At 38.1% G+C, this 24,527-nt stretch overlaps 1 pseudogene; it reads left to right on the top strand.

Annotated features, from left to right (window-relative positions):
* Positions 1 to 19,580: 19,580 nt before the first annotated feature.
* On the top strand, positions 19,581 to 23,694 carry LOC124523485 (60S ribosomal protein L23a-like; annotated as a pseudogene).
* The last annotated feature ends 833 nt before the right edge of the window (positions 23,695 to 24,527 follow it).

The raw sequence follows: 24,527 nt of genomic DNA, 5'->3' as shown, positions 1-24,527 counted from the left end.
CCTGTCAGGTAGCTAAGTCTCAAAGGTGAAAAACTTATTTCTGCTAATACCTTTCTTCCTGGTACCCAGAGAAAGACACCTTTACAAATGGAGATTCCCTTTATAAATGGAGATTTCCTTTACAAATATAAACTCCCCCTACAAAAGGTAACTTCTCTGTTTTTAGAGCTTCTCCAGTGTCTGCTTTTTTTTTCCTCAAAATATTTAGCTCAAAATAATCCTTATGACAAAGAAGCATATTTTGGGGTGGCGTACTCTGGTACTCTTTGATATGCATCTATTTTCTCCTGAAAACAATCTTACAAAGGAGGCAGGGTGGGGTTTATCTTTCTCTCTTTACAGTGAAGAGATTTAAAATATAGAAAATCTAGGTTGATCTGCACCAATGCACGCAGCTAGTAAGTGGCAGACCAAAAACTGTGACTATGATTTGTGATTGGCTTTGAAGGCCCTGTCTCAGTTAGACAAAGAGACCACTCAATAAATATTTGTTGAATGAATGAATGATATGCTTGCGTTTGCTCTTGCCTGACTGACCATGCTGTTGGCAGGCTCTACAAAAAGCCAGCTGTTTCTTAGAGTAGGCAGAGCTTTCCCACCCTGACTTCCTTCCCAGGGTCTTAGTAATGCTGTTATTCAGACACACTTTTAGATGAATAGTTTACCTTTCCAAGCAGCAGAATATCCTTCATTTATAAAAATTCTCAGAAAATTGTTATAGGAGAATAACATGTGAGAAAGTGGAGGTCTTGGTTCACGATTCATTCATGAAACACTTGTAATTAAGAGCATATACCCGACACATTAGACTAGGAAGGAGGAGAAGGGCTAAGGGAGTTGAGTGTGGGCCAAAAGGAGAAAATATTTTCACAATTAAATGGAAGAAGGCTACTCATGGATCTATGGTAACAGCAGAATTATGAACTGAAGAATATGATAAACTTTGCACCTGAGATCCACAAAGAAAAAAACATCTTCTATATTTCTTTCCCTCTTATCCCCCATGCAATAACGGAAGGGAAAACAAAAAAACCTAAGCCCAGCTAAAAAGATGTTGTTTTTGAATTTCACTTTTATTTTGTAAGTAGCGTCCTTTCGGAGAAGTGCGGTCTCTGAAGAGAGAATTCCTTACAGAGCTGCAGTCCTAAAATGCAAGCCACTTCTCAGTTGCTGGCAGATCTTTTCTGCCACCTGGGGAGTTGCTCTCAATTGTATTGACTTTCCGCGACCTTCTTTTATCATGCAAACCAAGGCAGTCTAATTGACTGAGCTGGGTCCTCCCCAGTCCCCAGCAGATGGTCATTACTCATAGCAAGTGAATGGTAGGATTACTGTTGGGCTCTGGCTCTCCCTACCTTGAACCAGTAAACAGGTTCAAGGTCCCAAGCTTAGACCGATATTTGCAATGGCTGATATTCTGTCATTCTTTCTGGAACGGATTTCTATTTTGAAAGCTTTACATTTTCCAAATCACAGGTGAAGGCTGATCCAAAATATTATATACGACTTGGTCTAAATTCTTAAATCATTTACATGTAGCAGTAAGGACAAAATGGTATTTCAACATTAGTCGTGAAAGAAAACAGAAAACAAACTTCAAAAAATCCTTATTTTGAAAGCTTTTGTGAAAAACCATTTTTAATACAGATAACATGTTTGCAAATGCTAAGATACTGGAAAAAAATGGGAAAACAGAAATCCCAAGGGAAAAAAAAAATCTGTTTTAGAATCACAACACCCAGAGACAAGATACATAACCCTTGGTTGAATTATATTTCTTTCCAATTTCTTGTCTTTACACTTGTACTTTTACTAAATTAGAACTCACTAAATATTCACTTTTTATTTTTGCTTTATTTCACGGCATATTATGAATCATAAGCATGTTTCATATTACTAACAACTTCACTGAGCTGTTTTCGAGTACTGCTTTACGGTTTATCATGTGGATAGGCCATTAAAAGTATGAAGTTATTAAGTATTAAAAGAAACTTTCCCACAGACAATGTACTGATACAGTAGGCTTTTATTCAGCGTTTCATGAGTTGGACTGCGTCTAATCTAGCAGATAGAAAGGAGCCACAAGAGCTGCACAAGGCAAGAGATTTTTTTTTTAAGTTTATTTATTTTGAGAGAGAGAACATGAATGTGAATGGGGGAGGGTCAGAGAGAGAGGTAGACAGAACCAAGCAGGCTCCATGCGCAGTGCAGAGCCTGATGCAGGGTTTCACAACACAACCATGAGGTCTTGACCTGATCTGAAATCAAGAGTGCTCAATGGACTGAGCCACCCAGGTGTGCCGGCAAGAGCTTTTTATAGCCTCGAATGAACAGGAATGAGGGATACTTGCGGATACTGTTAAGGACATTTTTTTCTTAAATATTTATTTATTTTTGAGACAGAGAGACAGAGACAGAGCACAAGTGGGGGAGTGGTAGGGAGAAAGGGAGACAGAATCCAAAGCAGGCTCCAGGCTCTGAGCTGTCAGCACAGAGCCTGACGCGGGGCTCAAACTCACCAGCTGTGAGATCATGACCTGAGCTGGAGCGACCTGAGTCGGACGCTTAACTGACTGCACCTGGATACTGTTAAGGACTTTACTTGGAGTTTGATGATGGTACATGTTAATTTGGTCTAACTTCAACTAAACACTTATGGCTTTGGTTTTCATTCTTTTATTAATTTTTTAAAAAATGGATATAAGTACTGTGAGAAGTAAGGGAGATAATTCATTTTCAGAAATACCAAATAAAAGCTGTGCTGTCTATTTAATAATAGGTTTACAACCTATTGGAAATATTTATAACCGCCCCCCCCCCCCCCCATACACACACACACACACAGTGGAGTCCTAAACCCTTAGACACTTCACTTCCTGGTTCTTCTTCCCCTCTCCATTTCGTGGGCTTATTTTTCACAGGCTTTGCAATGAGTATGTACCAAGGAACTGAAGTCTCTACATCACCTCAAAGAATGTACATTTGTTCCATTCAGACTACTTGTTGCCTTACATGAGCATAGGAGACTTCCAGGTAAGGCTGTAACGTCTGTAGTACTCAGCCAATGAGGAATCAGGGGAGGGACTTAACGCTAGGAGATAAATTGCCTGCTGTAACTGCCCCGTGTGCCAGTCCATGAGGCACAGGCTCTTGCAAGAAGGTTGATTAGAGCCTCACTTCACTGTGCTCTGAGTCTGCATGTCCCTCTTTTGATTGGGGCAGTGGGATTATTTTTCACAACTACAGAGAACCATATCTCTGTATGGTTCCTATTGGTCCCTATCTTTGTATCCATTACTCAGAATTAACCAATGCCAACCTTTTGTCATTTGTCTCCAAAAATTTTAATGAAAGAAATGGGTTTTTACAGAGATAGTTGAATTCTACTTTATTTTCCCCCACATTTCCTCATCACAAATCTGATGTAGAGTCAATCCATGTTTTTACACTTTCTGTAGATATATAGTTTATGATTTAAAAATTATATAATTGTTGGGAAACCTGGGTGGCCCAGTTGGCCGAGCTTCTGACTTCAGCTCAGGTGATGATCCCATGGTTCTGGCCCCACACTGGGCTCACTGCTGTCAGCTTGTCAGCACAGACCCTGCTTCGGATCCGCTGTCCCCTCTCTCTGCCACTCCCCCACTTGTGGTCTCTCAAAAATAAATACATATTTTAAAAATTATATAATTGTATCATACTCTGTATATGATTCTGCAACCTGCATCTCTTGCTCAGCATTATCTTTTGAAATCTACTGATAGCACATAGATTGTTTCATTGAAATGGTAATCAGTATACTAGTCTACTCTATAAATATGCACAATTTATATATCCATCTTCCAACTGATAGAAAATAAGTTGCTTGAAAATTGTTTTCCTTGTTACGAATAATAGAGCATATTTAAGTCTCCTAGTATGCATGTGCTAGAGATAGTACAAAAGTGAAATTCCTAGGTCATCGGGCATCCTAATATCAATTTAAAAATTATTACTACAGTAATTTCAAAAACAGGTCCTAGCACCTTGTAAGTTTCCTGTTCTTCCCATCCTTGTAAACATTTGTTATTATAAGACTTTTTAATTTTTGTCAATCTAATAGATAAAAAATATCTCTGTATGTTTCATTTTGCACATCCTGGATTACCAACAAGGTTGAAGATTGTTCTATATGTTTGTCTTAAAAAAAATACAGAACTTATAATGTGATTGTGTCTTTTTTGTTTTCATTGATTTGTTCTTATTATATTTTGAATACTAATGCTTATGGCTTATCTTAAAACAGGGCTTATGACATTAATTTTGTTTGGAAGTTTCCATCTTGATGTACCACAATTTATACATTTTTTTCTTTATGATCTATCTCTGTTTTTTATTTTATTTATTTATTGATTGACTGATTGAGAGAGAGAGAGAGTGGGAGACAGGGCAGAACGTGACAAAGGGAGAGAATCCCAAGCAGGCTCCACACTGTCAGCACCTGACACAGCACTTGAACTCAGGAACCTTGAGATCATGACCTGAGTCAAAATCAAGATTTGGATGCTTAACCAACTGAGCCACGCTGGTTCCTTATGATCTTTGGTTTTTTGTTTTGTTTTGCTTTTAACTTTTTAAATGTTTATTTATTTACTTTTGAGAGAAAGAGAGCACGCAAGCAAGAGAGAGACAGAGAGAGAGGGAGACACAGAATCTGAAACAGGCTCCAGGCTCTGAGCTGTCAGCATAGAGCCCGATGCAGGGCTCAAACTCACAAACTGAGATCATGACCTGAACTGAGATCAGACACTTAACCAACTGAGCCACCAAGCACCCCCATTTTTTTAATGTTTATTTTATTTTTGAGAGACAGAGAGAGAGAGAGAGAGAGAGAGAGAGAGACTGAGCACAAGCAGGACAGGGGCAGAGAGGGAGGGAGGCACAGAATCTCAGGCAGGCTCCAGGCTCTGAGCTGTCAGAACAGAGTTGGACATGGGGCTCGAACTTACAAACCACTAGATCATGACCTGAGCTGAAGTTGGACGCTTAACTGGCTGAGCCACCCAGGTGCCCTCTCTGTTTTTTAAAACTGTATTTTGTTGTTAAGAAATTCTTTATTACTCCAAAGATATAAACATATTCTCCTATGTTTTCTTCTGAAATTATTAATTACTTTTACAATTAAGGCCATAATTCTTTTGGAGTTTTTATCCTCCTGCTGATATGAAAGGAAAATATTTTAATGTTTCCCATTTGGTAATCCGGTTGACGCAGGATCGTTTGTTGACACGTCCACTATTTTTCTTGTTATTTGTATTGATATCTCTTTAGCATATAAAGGCCTCATATATGATTGGTCTTTTATATATTTTATATATTTATTGGTCCCTATATCATACTATGCTTATTTATATGACTCTATAGTAGCCCACGTTTTAGTTTCCAGGATTATTTCAGACTCTTATTCTTGTATATGATTTACAAAACCATTGATATTGCCTTCTATTCCTACTTTGCTGAGCTTTTATTGTGAATGAATATTGAGTTTTACTGAGTGCTTTCATCTCAAACTATTGAAAAGATTATATTGACTTCTTCATTTTTAAATCTAACATGGTAAATTATATTGATAGTTTTATGTTGACCATCCTTGCATTGATGATACTTTACCCGAATCTGATACATTGTTTTATACATACACACACCATATTTATATTATACATACAGTCAGTTCTCATTATTCATGGTAGTTATGGCCTATATAGTTGGTATAGACACTGAATAAGTGAATATTGAATCACTCCTAGAGGAACTACAGTTAGGTTCCTGCAGGACTCTGGACACATTTTAGTCAACCCATCAATATATAATCTTGTTTTATATGTATTTTTGTCTAAAGACACCTTATTTAATATATATTATTGATTCATTAGTGCTGAATGCATGGCCAAATAAAGATTATCTAGCATATCAATTTTTCTTGTATGGCACATCACAATCTTTTGTGCCAACAGAGCTAGATAGTACTTCAGCACTAGGCTTGGGGATCATTTTAAGCATCAAAATCACCAACAAAAATTACAGAAATATGAAAAAAATGTGACACTAAGATGACAAAAGCATATTGGTTTACTGCAAAAGAGCTAAAGCAGAAGGCAGAATATTGCCATGCTTAACTTCACCTGAGAACCTGTGAGACATACAACTCAAATTTTTTGCAACTCTGCGCATTTCTGTGAATGATCATGAAAGCACTTTGAGTATTGATTTTGGGATTACAAATAGATTTTGACAAGTAGGTGGATTCATAACTATGGTATCTGCAAATAATGTAGATTGAATATAGTATAGAATTTGATGTTATTTATTTATTTATTTAATGTTTATTCATTTTTGAGAGAGAGACAGAGCACAAGCAGGGGAGGGACACAGAGAGAGGGAGGCACAGAATCCAAAGTAGGCTTCAGGCTCTGAGCTGTCAGCACAGAGTCCCATGTGGGGCTTGAACTCAGAAGCCGCAAGATCATGACCTGAGCCGGAATCAGATGCTTAACTGACTGAGACACCCAGGTGCCCCTGATTTTCTTTTCAAATCATTATGTATGTTTGTTTTTTTTTGTCTAAAAATATGTATGAAATTATCTTTTTTTTTTTTTCCCTTGTGGTTGAATTCTACCACACTATGAATGAATTCGGTCAATTTTTAGAAGTATTTCATTATAGGCTAAAAATAATAACTAAGTGCAATAACTACCCCTAAACTGGATACTCTTAGGGGAAAAATGTTATAAAGGATATTATTAGGTCAACTGACAAAATTTGAATATAGACAGCTGATTAGAGTATCAATATAAGAATTTATAAAGTTGGTAACTGTATGGTAGTAATATGTAGAATATTCCTATGTTTAGGCAATACATATTGAGGTATTTAAGGGTTAATGACCACAATGTGTGTAATTACCTTCAAATGATTTAGGAAAAAATTTACACACACCTATACACATAAAATGATCAAAGAAATGGATAAAATGTAAATAGTAGGTGAATCTGAGTAAAGGCTATATACATGTTCTTTGAAATATTTCTATTTTTTCATATTTAACTTCCTGTATATTTAAAATTATTTCCAAATAAAAAGTTTTAAAAAGTGTTTTATGATTCTCAAAAATAATGTGCATTTTCTATTGTTCAGGTGCAGTATTTTATATGTATTAGATTGAATCTTCTTAGCTTTGTCATTCACATCCAAACCCTTAATAACAGTCCTCTTGGTGTGCTTCATCCATCAGATTCAGAGAATTACAAAAAAAAAAAATGGGGCATCTGGATGGGTCAGTTGGTTGAGCATCTGACTTCGCTTCAGGTCATGATCTCACAGCTCAGCTCCTGGGTTCGAGCCCCACATCAGGCTCTGTGCTGACAGCTCAGAGCCTGGACCCTGCTTGGGATTCTGTGTCTTCCTCTCTCTTTGCTCTTCCCCCACTCATGCTCTGTCTCTCTCTCTGTCTGTCTCTCTCCCTCTCAACAATAAATACATGTTAAAAAAAAGGAACCCCAATAGCTTTGCATTGTTTGAATTCCTAGTTAGGTTTTGCTTTATACATTTTGAAAATATATTGCTGATAAGGGAGTGTGGGGCAAGCTGAGGGCAAAATACAGGCTGGTACACCGCCTCCCACCCCCCTGGTGGAATATGTGTGATATTCCTTGGACACTCCTGGCTACCCAAGACCAAAGGAAAGGGGTTTAACGGCTTGCCATGATAATGTGGGAAACTAAGGCAAATGAAAAATTAAATTCCCTTACTGCCCTAAATTCCCACTGACAAATCCTTGAAACTGGCAGAGTGACCCCCCTCCAGGAGCTCAGCTGCCAGGATGATGACACCTTGCTACAGGCAAAAGAGAATCTTAGCCTAACATTATCCCAACCTTGAGAATCCTATAGTCTACTTCCTTTATCTCAACTGCCCTAAGATACATGCTGGCAATCACACTCCAAGCTTATGGCCCCATGATATACATCTGAAGGGTCTCATGACTGAGGTTGTATTAAATGGTAATAAATGGTATTTCTCTAGCAACAGCTAGCCCTTCAAGGTTCTAGAAAACTTGCTTCCAAAATTCCTTAGAGACTTACTCCATCCCAGACTCCCTACCAACCTGAGGGTATATAATGAGTTACCTGTCATGACCCCATGCAGCTTCCTGCCCCTGGGTCATGTCCCCATGCTTCAATTAAGTCATCTTTTTTGCACCAAAGATATCTTCAAGAATTATTTCTTGGCTGTTGGCTTTGGACCACCCCATCATCACCCCAGAACTTCATCATTGCTATGAACATCATTATTTTTCTCTTTATTGTCAACTTTTATGTAATTTCACCTACTATAAAAACAAAAAACAAGTAACACCCATTGGCCAAATCTGCGATAAGTTGTATAGCAAAGTAAGTAATGATAACAGTACATCATAACTTAAGGAATAAAGAATCCATGAGTCCATGCTGATATAAATAAATAATCAAGTAAATAGGAGAGAAGGGCAAGGTCATCTTCACATTGGAATGTCGACTAGTAAATGTAGTTGACTAGAAAATGGTCCTTTGGCAGCCACCACAGAATTATTTTAGGGAAAAATCATTAAAACTAAAGTGAATGGGTGAGTTTGATGACAAAAAGGACATTGACATAATCTCAAAGAATCTCTCTATAAGTACATATTAATTACAAAGAGAAAATAGTAACTTCTTAGTGGAGAGACAGAGACCATCTTGACCATGTGATCACATTAAATTCATTAGGAATGGGATAAATCAATATTTTGCCATCTAGATCATGAAACATCTCCAATTTATACTTGGATGGGCATATCCATTCCATGATATTTTCCCCTGGGTTATGCCCATAAATCCATAGATTCCTGGTTTGTTTACCATAAGCAATCCAACCAACCAGATTCATCCTGTTAAAAGCATTCCAAAGATAAGGCTTTCTCTGTTAACAAATACCTTTAACTCTTTTTCTAGGAGGTATTCATTAGTATTTTCACAAGGAGATTAGGCCTAGACATCTGCCTTATTTCTGCCCCCACCCTCTTTTCCCATAATAAAAGGAGAGGAAAAAACCTGCTTCACCCTTTTTTGCCATAGACAATACAAATACATACACGTATTCTCCTCTATGATTTCACTGCTGGTGTCCCTCATTGAATAGAAATCCTTGGTCTTGATATAATTGTGTTCATCAATAGTTGGCTCTATGGTTTGTATTTCTGAACTGTTTAGGAAATTGCTCCCCAGCTCAGGTTGCAATGATATTCTCCTTTATATTCTTCTCTCAACTTTATTGGATAATGTTTCTAAATCTTCCTGTCAGAGTTGGAGCAGCCCTCCCGATCTAGCTTCCTGCACGCGGCCCTGGTCCAGCTCTCTGTGCACAGGATGTGGGCTATGCTGTCCTTCCTGAGCAGGTGTTCTCCCTCTAGGCCCAGCATTTAAAGTTCTACTGGCTCCAAGAACTCTGTGAGCCATTTTGGTTCAGCGTCCTCGTGCTCTTAGACTTCAAGTTCACTCTCTTTTTGGCACCTTAGGTTTTTGCCTTTAACTTGGCTATGCTTTTCCCCTCTCCCTATTTTTTTTTTTTTTTTAAGAAAAATTGTTGCAGCCTTTCTACGTATGCAGTCTTGGTGATAGGCAATCTTTCCAGGTAAACCTTGCCTTCTATATTGATTAAGCAGTTATAATTTTTTTTACCCTTGTAACATCATAGGAAAGAAAACAGATACCTCCTGGGGTAAAGAAACTGGGGGAGAATAACAGAAATATCCAAGGAATTTTATCAATGTGATTTGTGATGTGACTTTTCCTCAATGGATCTCCCCCAATGTTCAGGAAAATGTTCTCTTTTCTTCAGCATCTTTCACCAATTCCCTGAACTTGGATTTGGGTAAGAACAGAAGCTCTTCATAGAATTCATTCAGGTTACAATTTGAGGTTCACATTTCACTTTTTAAAAATTTAAGTTTATTTATTTATTTTGAGAGGGGTTGGGGAGCGGCAGAGAGACAGGAGAGAGAGAATCCCAAGCAGGGTCCACACTGTCAGCTCAGAGCCGATGCCAGGCTTGAACTCACGAACTGTGAGCTCATGACCTGAGTTGAAATGAAGACTTGGATGCCTAACTGAGTGAGCCATGCAGGCGCCCCCCACTTCTTTTAGTAGCTGTGTGACCTTGGACAAATTACATAACTTCTCAGAGCCTCAGTTTCCTTATCTCTCCCATCAGGGTATGCACCACACAGATTTTGGGGTTAAATGAAGGTCATAGACATGTCCTTCTCCTCCCTCACCCCCTAGCTGAGGAAAAGCAGAAGAGTCGGATGGAAAAATTTCAGGGAGGGTCTGATTTGTTACTAACTTGCATTGCAGTATTGTCGGACCCAACCTACCAGTTTCGCCATATACAAACCAGTCGCTAAGATTCTTTCCAAATTAAAAAGTCCATGAGTTAAGGTTTTAACATCGTATTTAAAAGACTGACAAGTCTCCTGTGTAGTTCATTTTTTATTCGCCAATATTTATATTCATAAGTTTACTGAAATGAGAGAAGGGATTTGCTTTACGAGTTAAATATCTCACAAGGTAGCATATAAATTCTCTGCCTTATCCCTATACACAGGTATGTTGCAAGAGGTATGTCAAGTAATTTGCTCCTCAAATTAGGAATTGAAGTGATAAGTACAATGGAAGGGGAAAAGAAAGCCAGGAGGGGAGATCAGAAATGCTGAAGAGTTGTTTGGGTGAGCACGGAGGCATTGACTAAAGTCTGCTTTTACTTTGTTTGGAAGTTTATTTCAACATTTAGTCCCTAAAAAACAACATTGGGACTAATTAATATCTTCTGGTTTTAATTTGCCCAATTTGATGATCACGTGAGAGTCCTGGTAACCAGCAGAAACCAGTTTTTCTTTCTAGCTCCAAATGACAAAGAACCAAGTGAGATAGAATGGATGAGTCTCTGTCTGTGTGTATTTTTACTCTTTTACAAGGTCATCGATCTTCAATGAGATTCGCTTTCCTACAAGCAATCTAAATTGATCCATGGTTATTGGGAAATAACAGACTATTCTTAAATAACTGTGAACAGGAGGTTCAAAAGTAGCTCCTGTTGGAAACAGTTGCAGAATGTTCAAGAAATATGCACATGCACACACACAAAGAGGCCTCTCCCAGCAATGGAGGAACAGTCAGACCACATCACTGCAGAAGGCCATCGATCACATTTATTACACTGCAGACAGCAGCGATTTTAAGTGAGGCTGGGTTTCCCGAATGAATTCCAATAATTCAAGTTATGATTCCTAAACTGTGTCTCAGACTAATTCAATATTACTTGTGTGCCCTCCCCCCCCAAAAAAAAAAGTTTAAATCATTAGTCTTTATAATATGGGTCAAAGAACTGGATTTTATTACCTTAATCATTAATAAAGACATTACAAACCATTTGGTGATTCTTAAAAAATAAAAGAATGAGAGAAATTGCACAAACCGTAGGAACTGCATCCCGATGGCATAAACGATCAAGTGCTTTTTATTTGTTTGACATCAGAAACAGATATACTTTGGAGTGTACTTCAAACACTGAAGAACACATTTTTTTTTCGAGTTTTTCCTTTTTTTTTCAAAATGGAAATGATTTATTGCTTTGTGGATTATAAAAGTAACTCATGGTCATGAAAAAGAAAAGAATACAGGTATATTGGAGGGAGGTGGGTGGGGGATGGGCTAGATGGGTGATGTGGTTAAAGAAGGCACTTGTGTTTGGCACTGGGTCACTAAATTCTACTTGTGAAACCAATATTACTCTGTATGTTAACTAAGTAGAATTTAAATAAAAATTTGTAAGAAAAATTTTTTTTAAAAAAGGATACAAGATACATAAAGTGAAATTTTCCCCAGATAACACTTTTTTTGGATTTTTAATACACAGCTTTTTGCCCATCCATCCATCTAGCCATTCATCCATCCATCCATCCATTGATGAATCTTTCCATATTGAAAAATAGAGAGGTGGGAGAAGGCGGGACAGAGGGGGTTCCTGTTCCCATGGAGTGGAAGATTTATACTTTTTATGTAACCAGGGCACTTCTCAGGATCCCCTGTGAGCAAAGAAAGGCAGCCCCCACTGTGGGGTGTTCAGAGCTGTGTGCTGGGAGTTTGGGTTTCCATGTCCTCTTTTCAGTTTGGTTTTTAACTAATGTGTGACCTCATTATAAAATGTATGTTCTATGCATGTTATTACACCTTCAGTTAAATACTGCTCTATAACTGTGTTTTGAGAAAACGATCAATTCTTTTAAAAAATATTTTATTTTGAGTAAGCTCAACACCCAACATGGGGCTTGAACTCACTGTCCGAGATCAAGAGTCATATGCTCTATGAACCAGCCAGGCACCTTGGGATCATTAATTTTCTTAAATAATTTTTTAATTAAAAAAATATATATTTATTTATTTATTTATTTATTTAAGTAATCTCGACCCAACATGGGGTTTGAACTCACAACCTCAAGATCAAGAGTCACACGCTTTTCTGACTGAGCCAGCCAGGCCCTCATTAATTTTTAATGAAAGATGATTTTTATTTACAGGATTGTCCAACTGGTGGGTGCTCTGAAATATTCTAACCAATTAAAGGAAAAAAACCCTCATAATGACCACTCAATTAGCCTCCTTCAAGCTCAGCTTAAAACACTTGATGTTTTTGAGGAATAGAGGTGAAACATGCTTCTGTGGGTTCTGAGAAAATGCTTCAAAAAATTGATCATGTCCTGTCATTGATAAGATGATAATGGCATTAGGATTACTAACACAGACAAGAGTTTGGGAGTGGTTGTCTATGCAGGCTGAATTTCAAAGATGTGGTTTTCAGGAATACAGGGGGTTTTGTACAGAGCTGAATGAACCTTCCACAGTCTAAAAGCCCATCTTTGGGAAACAAATATCTGGTTGCCATGGAGACACTCAAGGTAGATGAAGGATGGATTAATCAAAATACAGTAAATCCTTTTTACGAGCTTCCTAAGAAATCTAGTGTGATGTGAACCCTCTGGTCTGTCTTCTCCTGTTCTTCCCTCCATCACACAGGAAATCCACTATGGACGTAAAATGACACACATTTATTGTACTGAGTTCTATGTACATACTAGTGAATGACACCCTCTCCTGCTTGAAACGCATCACCATACAAGCACAAGTGCTTCTCAAACATTTATGTTTTAAAATAGTTTTTGAAATTTAAGGAAAAAAATGTATCTTATTCTCTCTACAACAAAAAGAAAAGAGACTGGTTAGAAACAGCCTCTGAAAATTGTGACTATTTATTAACTGAGCTGTGTTCTCTGGGGAATAAAGAATATGAAATAATTTGTATTGAGATAGAAGCAGCATCCACCTTGAGTCAAAAAAGACACCTGATCTGATCATTTCAACCATTAAATTTAGTTCAAAGCAAGTTACCTTAATCTAAATATTAAATAAATAAATGAATGAATGTGAATAAATTATTAAGCTGAATAAATGAAGTGAATAAATTAATTAAGTGGCTATTCCCTTCCTTCCCAACAAACTGACAGGTCAAATTAATCAAAATAGTTAATCCAGTTGTGGGAGACATTTCTAGGAGCCTGCAGTAAATCATTCTTGGGCAGCCAATTCGATTTTAACCCCTGGTCTTGAATAGCCACTGCATCAAGTTGATTGGATGAGCTATAGCACATAGAATCAAGCCGATGTAAGTAGGATTTGGACACCCTCCAAGAACAGAAAAAGGCTCACAGGGAGGATGTCAGTTACTGCAGGCACGGGGCCTACAGGAAGTCCAGAGGGACCCAATAGAGTGCACAGGCAGGGAGGTTTTCCACATCAGCACTTTGGGTCTGAGACTCTGCGTTCTCCCAGACTGAAAGGCGGACAAAGGGATTTAGCAAAGGGCGAAACCGTGATTCTCAGCTGGGGACGATTTAGTCATGACTGGGGGTAGGGAGGGCTGGGAGCGAGGACTACTGGCATCTAGTGAGTAGAAGCCAGAGACGCTGCTGAACATCCTCCAGTGCACAGGACGGCCTCCTGGGGGGCGGAAAAAGTCGGTAGTGCTGAAGTTAAGAATCCTGCAGCAGAAGAAATAGTTAACAGAGTCTAAGTAGCACTTGAGAAGGAGCACCGATTCATGGATTTACATGGGCAGATGAGCAGGGCTGAACTGAGCAATAAAGTAATCAGCTCTGGCTTGGAATTTGAGGACCTGGAACGCCATCTAAGCCTTGCTGTTTATTATTACCTATAACATGTCAGCCTCCTTGAGGCCCATTTATTTCATCTGTTAAATGGTTACAGTAATATCGACCCATCTTTTAGCACTGAGTGAGATAGGAGATGTGAAAGCACGGAATAACAGAGTCAGTGTTCAAGAAATAATGACTGGAAACAAACAAGCCCGTTTATCTTATCTTTATTTTTTTTTAATTATTATTATTTATTTTACTTTTTTATTTTTTTTAAGTTTATTTTGACAGAGACAGAGAGAGCACAAGTGGGGGAGGGGCAGAGAGAGAGGCAGAGAGAGAATCCCAAGCAGGCTCTGCACTGGCAGCGTGGGGCTTGAACCCAAAAACCATGAGATCATGACCTGAGCCAAAATTAAGAGTCGGATGCTCAACTGACTGAGCCACCCAGGTGTCCCTATTATTCTTTATTTTAATTTTAATTTCATTTAATTTAATTTTGAGGCAAGATGAGTCAGTTTTGACCAATGGTGACAAAAGGACAAAAATATTTAAAAGTCATTACTTTGGATCTTAATGTTTTGTAGGGGAGGAAACAGTTTTCTTCAATCCTTTTAGGGTCCCTGGCTAGGTCTGAAAATTAAACTGACCTAAAACAGATTAACAGGAGAAACACATACACGTTTCGTTGAATTTTTACATGTACATGGGAGCCTTCACAAGAGAATAAAGACCCAAAGCAGTGACCAGAGTAGGGAGCTTTAAACCTCTCAAAGAAATAATGAATCTATGAAGAACTGACAAGACAGAAAGGTTTGGGCTAGGGGTGGTCAATGGTGAAGAAGTAACTAGGAAGATAAGGGTTAGTTTAACAAGGTTTATTTATCAGATTTCTCAGCCCCCAATTCCATCTCTAGTGATAAAAATGTCTCCCTCCCTTCTGGTACTGGGAGGGGACCTTTCACATAGGAGATTTATGACCTGTTCCAGGGAAAAGGGGGGGAGAGGGGGAGGTCACATTGACCTTCTTGCTTCTGCTGCTTTCTCAGACTCCTTAAGTGTAAGATATCTAATATGACAAGGTGCCATATTTGGGGGTGGCATGTCTTGAACCCTATCAGCATGAAATACCTTTTTTTTTTTTTTTTTTTTAACTTAGAGGCTGCTGGGTATGAGGCTGCAACATGGTAGGAGGCTGTATTTCTTTGCACTAGGAAAAAGAAAGACGGGGAACATATGTGTGGAGGGCCAGTGAGAAAGCTAGACGGGAGCACAGGGTGTGCGGATTTACCAGGATCTCAAAAAAGATGATTTGCTGTGGAGGTGCGTTGTAACCCTCTCCTCCGTCTCACCACAAAATCATCAGCGAAGTCTTCCTTCCTCCTTTGTGATTTGCGGGTTAGAATTTGGTTTTTTGGTTTTGGCTTGTTTGTTTGCTTTGTTTTTTGATACAACAAGGGCTGAATCCTGCTTCAGTGTGAATATACAGGGCTGTCACTAGTCCGTGTTAAGAAAATTATCCCGGGGCGCCTAGGTGGCTCAGTGGGTTGGGTGGCGGACTTTGGCTCAGGTCATGATCTCACAGCTTGTGAGTTCGAGCCCATCAGGCTCTGTGCCGCCAGCTCAGCGCCTGGATCCTGTTTCGGATTCTGTGTCTCCCTCTCTCTCTGCCCCTCCCCAACTCATGCTCTGTCTCTGTCTCTCTCTCTCTCTCAAATAAATAAACATTAAAACCATTAAAAAAAATAAGAAATATTAAAAAAAAGAAAAATTATCCCAAACTTGGAAATAAGTCAAAAGGTAATTAATGTCATGCTAAGAACATTTTCAAACAAGCCCACCTAAGGATCATCTGACTCTGGGAACTTAAGCTTGTTCATACAATTCATTATCACCCAGAGATTTTATACTTCTGAATGCTGATTTGGGACCAAGATTTTTTTTGGTTGTTTAGTAGGAAGGATAAACCCAAAGGTTATGGTTTTGTTACCCTGTAGGATTTTAACCACTGTATACCTTTGTCTAAATGAGCAATTTTATTTCAGCATGACTTTTCTCCACATTTATTGTAAAAACCCCAGTTTCTTAAATTCTCCATTGAACTGTTTTTGTCATCCTGCTAGTTCCTTTATTAATAGGTTTAATATCCTTGATATGGACTTATTATCTATTTATACAAAAATTATGTTTTTAACATTTTGAGAGTGTGCTTTGGTACCCATATGCAGCCTTTGTGTGAATTAGGAAAAAAGTGTCCCTTCCTTGAATACAGTTAGTTTTCTTTTCCTCAAGTACAATTTTTGAAAGATAGTATATTATTTATGTTTTAATAATAAAATTAACAGCAAGCCTGAGGTCATTCTACATAAATTCTACAAATTAAATTATTGAACACACAATAAAGGAAGTACACATTTTTAATCATAAAAATAACTCACTAGAATACTTAAGAAATGAGTAGGATTTAATCATTAGTGATAAAATAGTTTTATGTCTTACTTTCACAGAGATAAAATTCTTTATGACAGTTTCACTGCCTACTGGCTTTAGAGTCTTGTTTTCTAAAGAAATGAACAGTTTTTCTCATGACATTGTATACCTTTAATAAATTTTATTTTCACAAAGCGATAAAATTGCCCATTGGCAATTGCTACTACAAGGTGAAATTTATACTGGGAGCTACAGAACATTATTGGAAATGTGTCACGTAAATCATTGTTGCAAATACGTTGTGATACTTCAACTGGAGTATTCTAAAGTGGAGATTTTAGAAATCACCTTAGGATTTTAGTTCCCTATGCATGGAATCCCCATCACTATCATTTCCCGTACTTTTCCGCCAGGCAATATCACCTATTAGTCAATAGCTCCCGTTCATTGCAATTTTTTGAGTTACCCATGCCATCTGTAACACTGAGAGGCCACTATATTCTTTCAGCATTTTAAGACTTTCTTTTGAAGACGATAGTGTTATAGCTGGTTTAAAAAAAAGAAAATTGAATTTAGAATCGAATTTTGGTTTTTTTGTTTCGTTTTAAATTTTTTGAATGTTTATTTATTCCTGAGACAGAGAGAGACAGAGCATGAGTGGGGAAGTGGCAGAGAGAGACACATAAGAATCAGAAGCAGGCTCCAGGCTCTGAGCTGTCAGCACAGAGCCCAATGTGGGGCTCGAACTCACAAACCATGAGATCATGACCTGAGCTGAAGTTGGTCGCTTAACCGACTGAGCCACCCAGAAGCCCTTAGAATTGAGTTTTGGATGGTAGATGGGATTCTAAGTTGAGTCAACACTTTCTACTCCTTTTTTGGTACTGCCTCTACTGGGAGACTTGCCGTCAATGTCAAGAGATTCTGCCATTTGTTCAGTATCAATATATTTTTCATAAACGCGATTGCTCTGACTTCAAAAAATGTGTAATTCCTTTGATGTTTTTAAGTATATCATGTATAGTGATTTTTTTTTCCTGTGTCATTTTGCATTTAACATCAATTTTTAGCCAGGCTATTATGCCACATTGGTACTGAGCAAATAAGTGTAAAACTGGTTATTTTCAAGACCAACGTCTACTTGTGTTGCAGAAATATGTAACAATTAATGTCACAAGGATTTCTAACAGAGCATGGCCTTCTTCCCTGAAGTGAGTTTCTAGTGTCATGATAGCTTCAGCTTGACTTTCTTCTCATTTTTTCAAAAATGGCTTCAAATTTCTCTTTCCTAAAATTATTTTCAATAAAGTCTAACACAGATGACAAAAAAGGTTTTGCACATTTTCTATCAGGTTTAAACAAAATAAGGAATATAGTATGTTTTATAAATTTTTATTTTTAGAATTTGCTGCTGCAATCCCTTGTGTTTCCCATGTGTACTTGTGGCGTTGTCATATCCCCTAGTCATTTGAATTATTTTATCTAGATTGTAGTTTTTGTTACACCTGTCAGAATGGCTAACATTAACAACTCAGGCAACAACAGATGTCGGTGAGGATGTGGAGAAAGAGGATCTCTTTTGTGTTGTTGGTGGGAATGCAAGCTGGTGCAGCCACTCTGGAAAACAGTATGGAGGTTCCTCAAAAAACTAAAAATAGAACTACCCTACAACCCAGCAGTTGCACTACTAGGTATTTATCCAAGGGATACAGGTGTGCTGTTTTGAAGGGACACATGCACCCCCATGTTTATAGCAGCACTATCCACAATAGCCAAAGTATGGAAAGAGCCCAAATGTCCATCGACGGATGAATGGATAAAGAAGATGTGGTATGTGTGTGTGTGTGTGTGTGTGTGTGTGTGTGTGTGTATATATATATATATATATATATATATATATAATATGGAGTATTACTCGGCAATCAAAAAGAATGAAATCTTGCCATTTGCAACTGGAGGATGGAACTGGAGGGGATTATGCTAAGTGAAATTAGTCAGAGAAAGACAAAAATCATATGACTTCACTCATATGAGGACTTTAAGAGACAAACAGATGAACATAAGGGAAGGGAAACATAAATAATATAAAAACAGGGAGGGGGACAAGGCATAAGAGACTCATAAATATGGAGAACAAACAGAGGGTTACTGGAGGGGGTGTGGGAGGAGGGATGGGCTAAATGGGTAAGGGGCATTAAGGAACCTACTCCTGAAATCATTGTTGCACTATAGGCTAACTAATTTGGATGTAAATTTAAAAAATAAAATAAAAAAAAAACAAAAAAAATAGATTGTAGTTTTTGTATACCTTGTGCTGAGAATTGATATTATCTATGTCAACATAACTTAACTGTTTTTCTCCAAGAAATTCTCTCTCAGGAAAATAAGATTGCAACCCAATAAATAACTAACTTTATCATGTGCTTCAGGAAATTCTGCAAACTGATTTATCAAGGCAAACAGTTGCTTCATTGTGGCAAACAGCTAGTCTTATCAAAAAAACTGTGTGCTCACCTGCACAAACACCTTGCTTATCAGCACAAGAGTTTGCTTATCCAGACTTGTTTTAAGACCCACTGTGTCCACCAATCCTGAAGTACTACATCACAAACTTTGGCCAATCTTCACCTATTCCCTGCCTTGAAGGACTTGCCTTAAGTTACCTGAGCCCAGACCCTAAAGCTTTCCTCTACTGAGACACTAAGACTCTGTTAAGATGGTGCTCTCCCTTGCTGCCTTAAGCCTAACACACTTGACTTTGCTTGACCAACAGGTTATTCTGGAAGTTTTTGTAGGTAGTCAGCAATCAACATGAGTAAGAGTACATATAGTCTTTTCTACTCACGTCATTACTGAACAAATGCCCACAAAATATTCACCTACAGACATGTTTGCCTTTTTGGAATTTGAAAATCTGGTAATAATTACTATCTCTTCTACATAGATTATATTAGAAGTTGTATCTAAAGGGGTACCTTTAGAGAAAGGGGTACCTGGGTGGCTCAATCGGTTAAGTGTCTGACTTTGGCTCAAGTGTCTGTTTTCAGCTCAGAAGATGATCTCACACTTGTGGGATCAAGTCCCACATCAGGCTCTATGCTGACAGCTCAGAGCCTGGAGCCTGCTTCAGATTCTGTGTCTCCCTCTCTCTCGGCCCCTCCCCCGCTCATGCTCTGTCGTTCTCTCTTTCAAAAATAAATAAACATTACAAAAAATTTTAAATAGGTGAGAAATATTTAGCACTTCTTACCTAACCAAATAACATGAGTGTGCTGCTGAGGCTTGTATTCTAAGAAAATGTTCTACCTTCAATGTTATTATTTGTTATGGTTCATACCAGATGACAAAAATTCCATTATTATGCTGATAAAGTTCTTGGATGATCTGAATACTAGCATTGCTGCACAAAAGATGAATCCTCTCCCTGTCATGAAAATGGACCCAAAGCTCTTGCCCCTCCCAAAGCCCAACCTAAAGCAAAAGCTTTGAAGGCCAAGAAAGTGGTGCTGAAAGGCATCCAGTCACACATGAAAAAAAAGATCCTCAAGTCACCTACCTTCCAACTACCCAAGACACTGCATCTTTGAACGCAGCCCAAATATCCTCAAAGAGCACCCCCAGGAGAAGCAAGGTTGACCAGTATGCCATCATCAAGCACTATCAAGTTCCACCCCGCCCCCTGACCCCCGACTCCTGAGTCAGCCATGAATAAAATAGAAAACAACAGGGGCGCCTGGGTGGCTCAGTCGGTTGAGTGTCCGACTCCGGCTCAGGTCATGATCTTGTGGTCCATGAGTTCGAGCCCCTAATCGACAGCTCAGAGCCTGGAGCCTTTTTCAGATTCTGTGGCCCCCTCTCTCTCTGCCCCTCCCCTGCTCATGCTCTGTCTCTCTCTGTCAAAAATAAAATAAACATTAAAAAAAATTAAAAAAAAGTAGAAAACAACAATACACTTGTGTCTATTGTGGACATCAAGACCAACAAGCACCAGATCAAATAGGTTGTGAAGACAATCTATGACATTGATGTGGCCAAGGTCAACACCCTGATCAGGCCCAGTGGAGAGAAGAAGGTATATGTTCGACTGGCTCCTGACAACGATGCTCTGGGTTTTGCCAGCAAAATTGAGCATCTGCAATTCAAACTGAATTCAAACTGGATTCAAACTGAATCCAGTTGGCTAAATCAAAATATAAGTTTTCACCATAAAAAAAAAAAGAATCAACTCTATTGTGTTTAACAATGGCACATGATATTTGATCTTACTTTCCAATAGTTTGTTTTGTACTATTAATAATATAGCTATATTTTAGAATCAGAGGTCAATTTTAAATGCTTAACACTATTGTTATGCATTTAATTTTCTTCATGTTTACTAAAAGCATGTGATAAGTGCTGCCGTTCTTTGTACTATTGTCAATCTCCAGTTGCTTCTTTTCTTCTCCCAAAGACAAAATACAAAGTCTTTTGAAGTAAAAAGTTTTAGCACTTTTTTTTTGTCATTTGGAAGAATTTGTGTGTAATGTTCCTCAAAACTTGTTATCTATAACGTGAGGTGGATAATTATCAACTAGTCCTCTGAATATTGAAGTTATATGGATGTGTACTTGCATTCATACAAAATACATTAAGTTTAATGGGGCCTTTGGGTTTTTTCCTCTTCTAGTCTAAGTGGAAATTCATTTCTTATGATTGTCACAGAGATAGAATTCATATCCTGCCCAATCAGTGACATTTCAATCCTACATTCTTCTGTCACTATTAACTCTGGGTCTTTTCCTTCTTTCCTTCTGCATCTCATCTATTTTCTCCAAAAATTTGTTCAATTGCACAAATAAATTTCTTTCATTTTCTCTAATGTATTTCTATTTTCTTATTCTTGGTGATTAAGAAAATATTTTTGACATCTGGGAAGAAGTTATGAGTAGTTTAATATTTTATCTTAGAATGTGAAACATTAAAGAATAATACATTTGGGGAAAATATGACCTTATAGTAGAGAAACCTGGAAGACTACCTCAACTGAGTGATGGATGTTAACATCCCAGTAATGAGACATCGGCATCATGTGCCTCTTGACATGATATACTGAGAAGGGCTCCACATCACTTCTCTGGTAATCTTACAAAAAATCATAACCTAAATTTATCATGAGGAGATGTCAGGTAACCTTGCATGTCATTTCCGAAGACCAATTTTGTGTGACATCAGCTGTGTGTCTTACAATTCAATTCAATCATGACACTAACTGCCTGCAGTTAGCATAGATCCCATAGGTGAAGGGGCTCAGTCCCAAGAGACTGTCCCCACTTCAGATACCAGCTGCAATTCATGGGTGTCCCCAAACGAACTTGTCTGGTCAACCACAGATTTGGGGTTTCCCACAACCTTCCCCCAAATTTGATCATTCTCTAGAATGGCTCATGGAGCTCAGGAAAGTGTTGTACTTAACAATTACAGTTTTATATAAAAGATACAACTCAAGAAGAACCAAGTGGGAGAGATGTATGGGGCACGTATTGGGTGGATGGGGTAGGAGGAATGTGGAGCTTCCATGCCCTCTCTAGTGCCAGTGTCCTGGCACATTGATGGGTTCACCAACCCAGAAGCTCCCAGAACCTTGTTATTCAAAAGATTTTTGCCAAGGCTTCATTATGTAGGCATGAGTAATTAAATCATTGGCTATTGGTGATAAAACTCAATCCCCAGACCCTGTCCTCTCCACAGGGGCTGAAAGTTCTAACCCTCTAATCACATGGTTAGTTTTAGATTTTGGTTTTATTTTTGTTTTTGTTCTTTCCTTTGATAACATGACCAATTCCGGGTTGAGTAACCACATTAACATAACAAAGACATTGCTACTACTCAAGAAATCCAAGGGTTTTAGGAGCTCAGTGGCAGGGACTAGGGACAAAGGCCAAATGTATTTTTTTATTACAACACAACCCCGAATTATGGGACATTCCACCAAGTAAATGGCTCGTGATCTTCAAAATTGTCAAAGTCATGGCGGGGGGGGGGGGGAGGGGAACACAACAAAACAAAGCAAAACAAAACTATTCTTTTTTTTTTTTTTTTTTTTTTTAATTTTTGGGACAGAGAGAGACAGAGCATGAACGGGGGAGGGGCAGAGAGAGAGGGAGACACAGAATCGGAAACAGGCTCCAGGCTCAGAGCCATCAGCCCAGAGCCCGACGCGGGGCTCGAACTCACGGACCGCGAGATCGTGACCTGGCTGATGTCGGACGCTTAACCGACTGCGCCACCCAGGCGCCCCAAAACAAAACTATTCTGTATTGAAAGAGACTCAGGAGTCATGACAACCAAATGCAATGTGGACCCTGGTTTTGATCTTTTTTTTCTGGATCAGGAAAACACATTAGTAAGATGATTGGTAACATTTGAATAAGGTCTTTGATTAGTTAATAGTACTATATCAATGTTAGTTTTCTGTTTTTGATCATTTATGATGGTTATATAAGATGTTAATATTAGGGAAAGGTGGTGAAGTGTATATAGAAAAGTTTTATACCATTTAAATAGTATAAATGCCATTTACTTAAAAACAAAAATAAATTTAAAATAATATCCTTATTATACTCTCTAAATTTTAATAGCAGTTATTTTTATACTGATGAATTTCCGTAACAGACACTTTCTATAAAATATACACTGGATAATGATTTAGAGACTTCTAATTTATGTGTATGAAATACTGCTTTGTGAATTTTTAGTGGCAAATGAGTATTAGTTATTATACAATGATTTATATCATAATGAAAGAACTTAGACACTGTTGAGAAAACAAAATTCAACTGAGTAAATTTAAAAATCTTACTGGTTTTATTCAATGATTTACAAATTGAGCAGCATTCCATTTAGCAGATAGAAAGAAGTTCCCAGGAGCTGTAGAAAATGGAAGACTTATAGACAAGAGAAGGCAGGACAAGAAAGTTACCAGCAAAGAATGGATTGTTTCAGGCAAGGTCACCTTCCTTTAGGGGACAGTAGGGATCTATCATATGGGTTACCTCAATAGTGCTGACCAGGAAATTCCAGACTGACTGGTTAAGATTACATTCCTGGGAGAGGCTGAAACTACAGTTAGGTTAGGTGATGTGGGCCTTGGCACAAGTGACTCTATTTGGGGCCTTTCCCTAATGTTAACATCTTGTCTTTTTTTTTTTGAAACAAGATCTAAGTTAGAAACTCAACAATGCCTTTCTAGTATAATAAGCAAATAGCTGATGATATGAACTACAATATGAATTGTCAACTTTAGCCAATGCCCTAGCACAAGTATGGATTTGTATTTTGAATTTGATGATATTTCCCAATCAATATATTAGTTGGTAAAGTATATTAAAACTGTAACAATCAATTCAAACAATTTTAGCCTTAAAATTTTTTTTCAGGCCTGCATTACACACAGCAAATAATCAAAGATCAAAGAAATGTCCTTTGATAATCAATTATAATCATTTCACCTGAATATTCTATTTCTGCCATGGCAAATTTAAGCCATCACTTTCAAGGTATTGTTTTTCAACCAGTGGGTCTAATGCAATTTTTCAATCACCAAGTCCATGTAGTTTTCCTCAAGGGCAAACTGGTTCTTTAAATTAATTTTCCAGTAGCCCTGGGGCAGTAGATTTTCCAGAGAGCTCTTTGGCGAGGCAACTGGGTTTAGGGATAGACTAGGCTGGGAGGTTGAGGTGTGGTCTTTGAGTATGCATGGCTATGACGCGAAAGCTTATTGGGAAGTGTTGGGGACAGAGGTTAAAGATTAATGTGACTGGAAAACCTGTAACCTCTCTTCAGAGCAGCTTGGCGT

Source organism: Lynx rufus, unplaced genomic scaffold (assembly GCF_022079265.1).
Source record: "Lynx rufus isolate CCGP_SWC_20201006 ecotype Redwood Valley unplaced genomic scaffold, mLynRuf1.p SCAF_4, whole genome shotgun sequence".
Classification (NCBI taxonomy): domain Eukaryota; kingdom Metazoa; phylum Chordata; class Mammalia; order Carnivora; family Felidae; genus Lynx; species Lynx rufus.
Note: the sequence above shows the minus strand (reverse complement) of the source record. Positions and strands in the feature narration are given on the sequence as shown.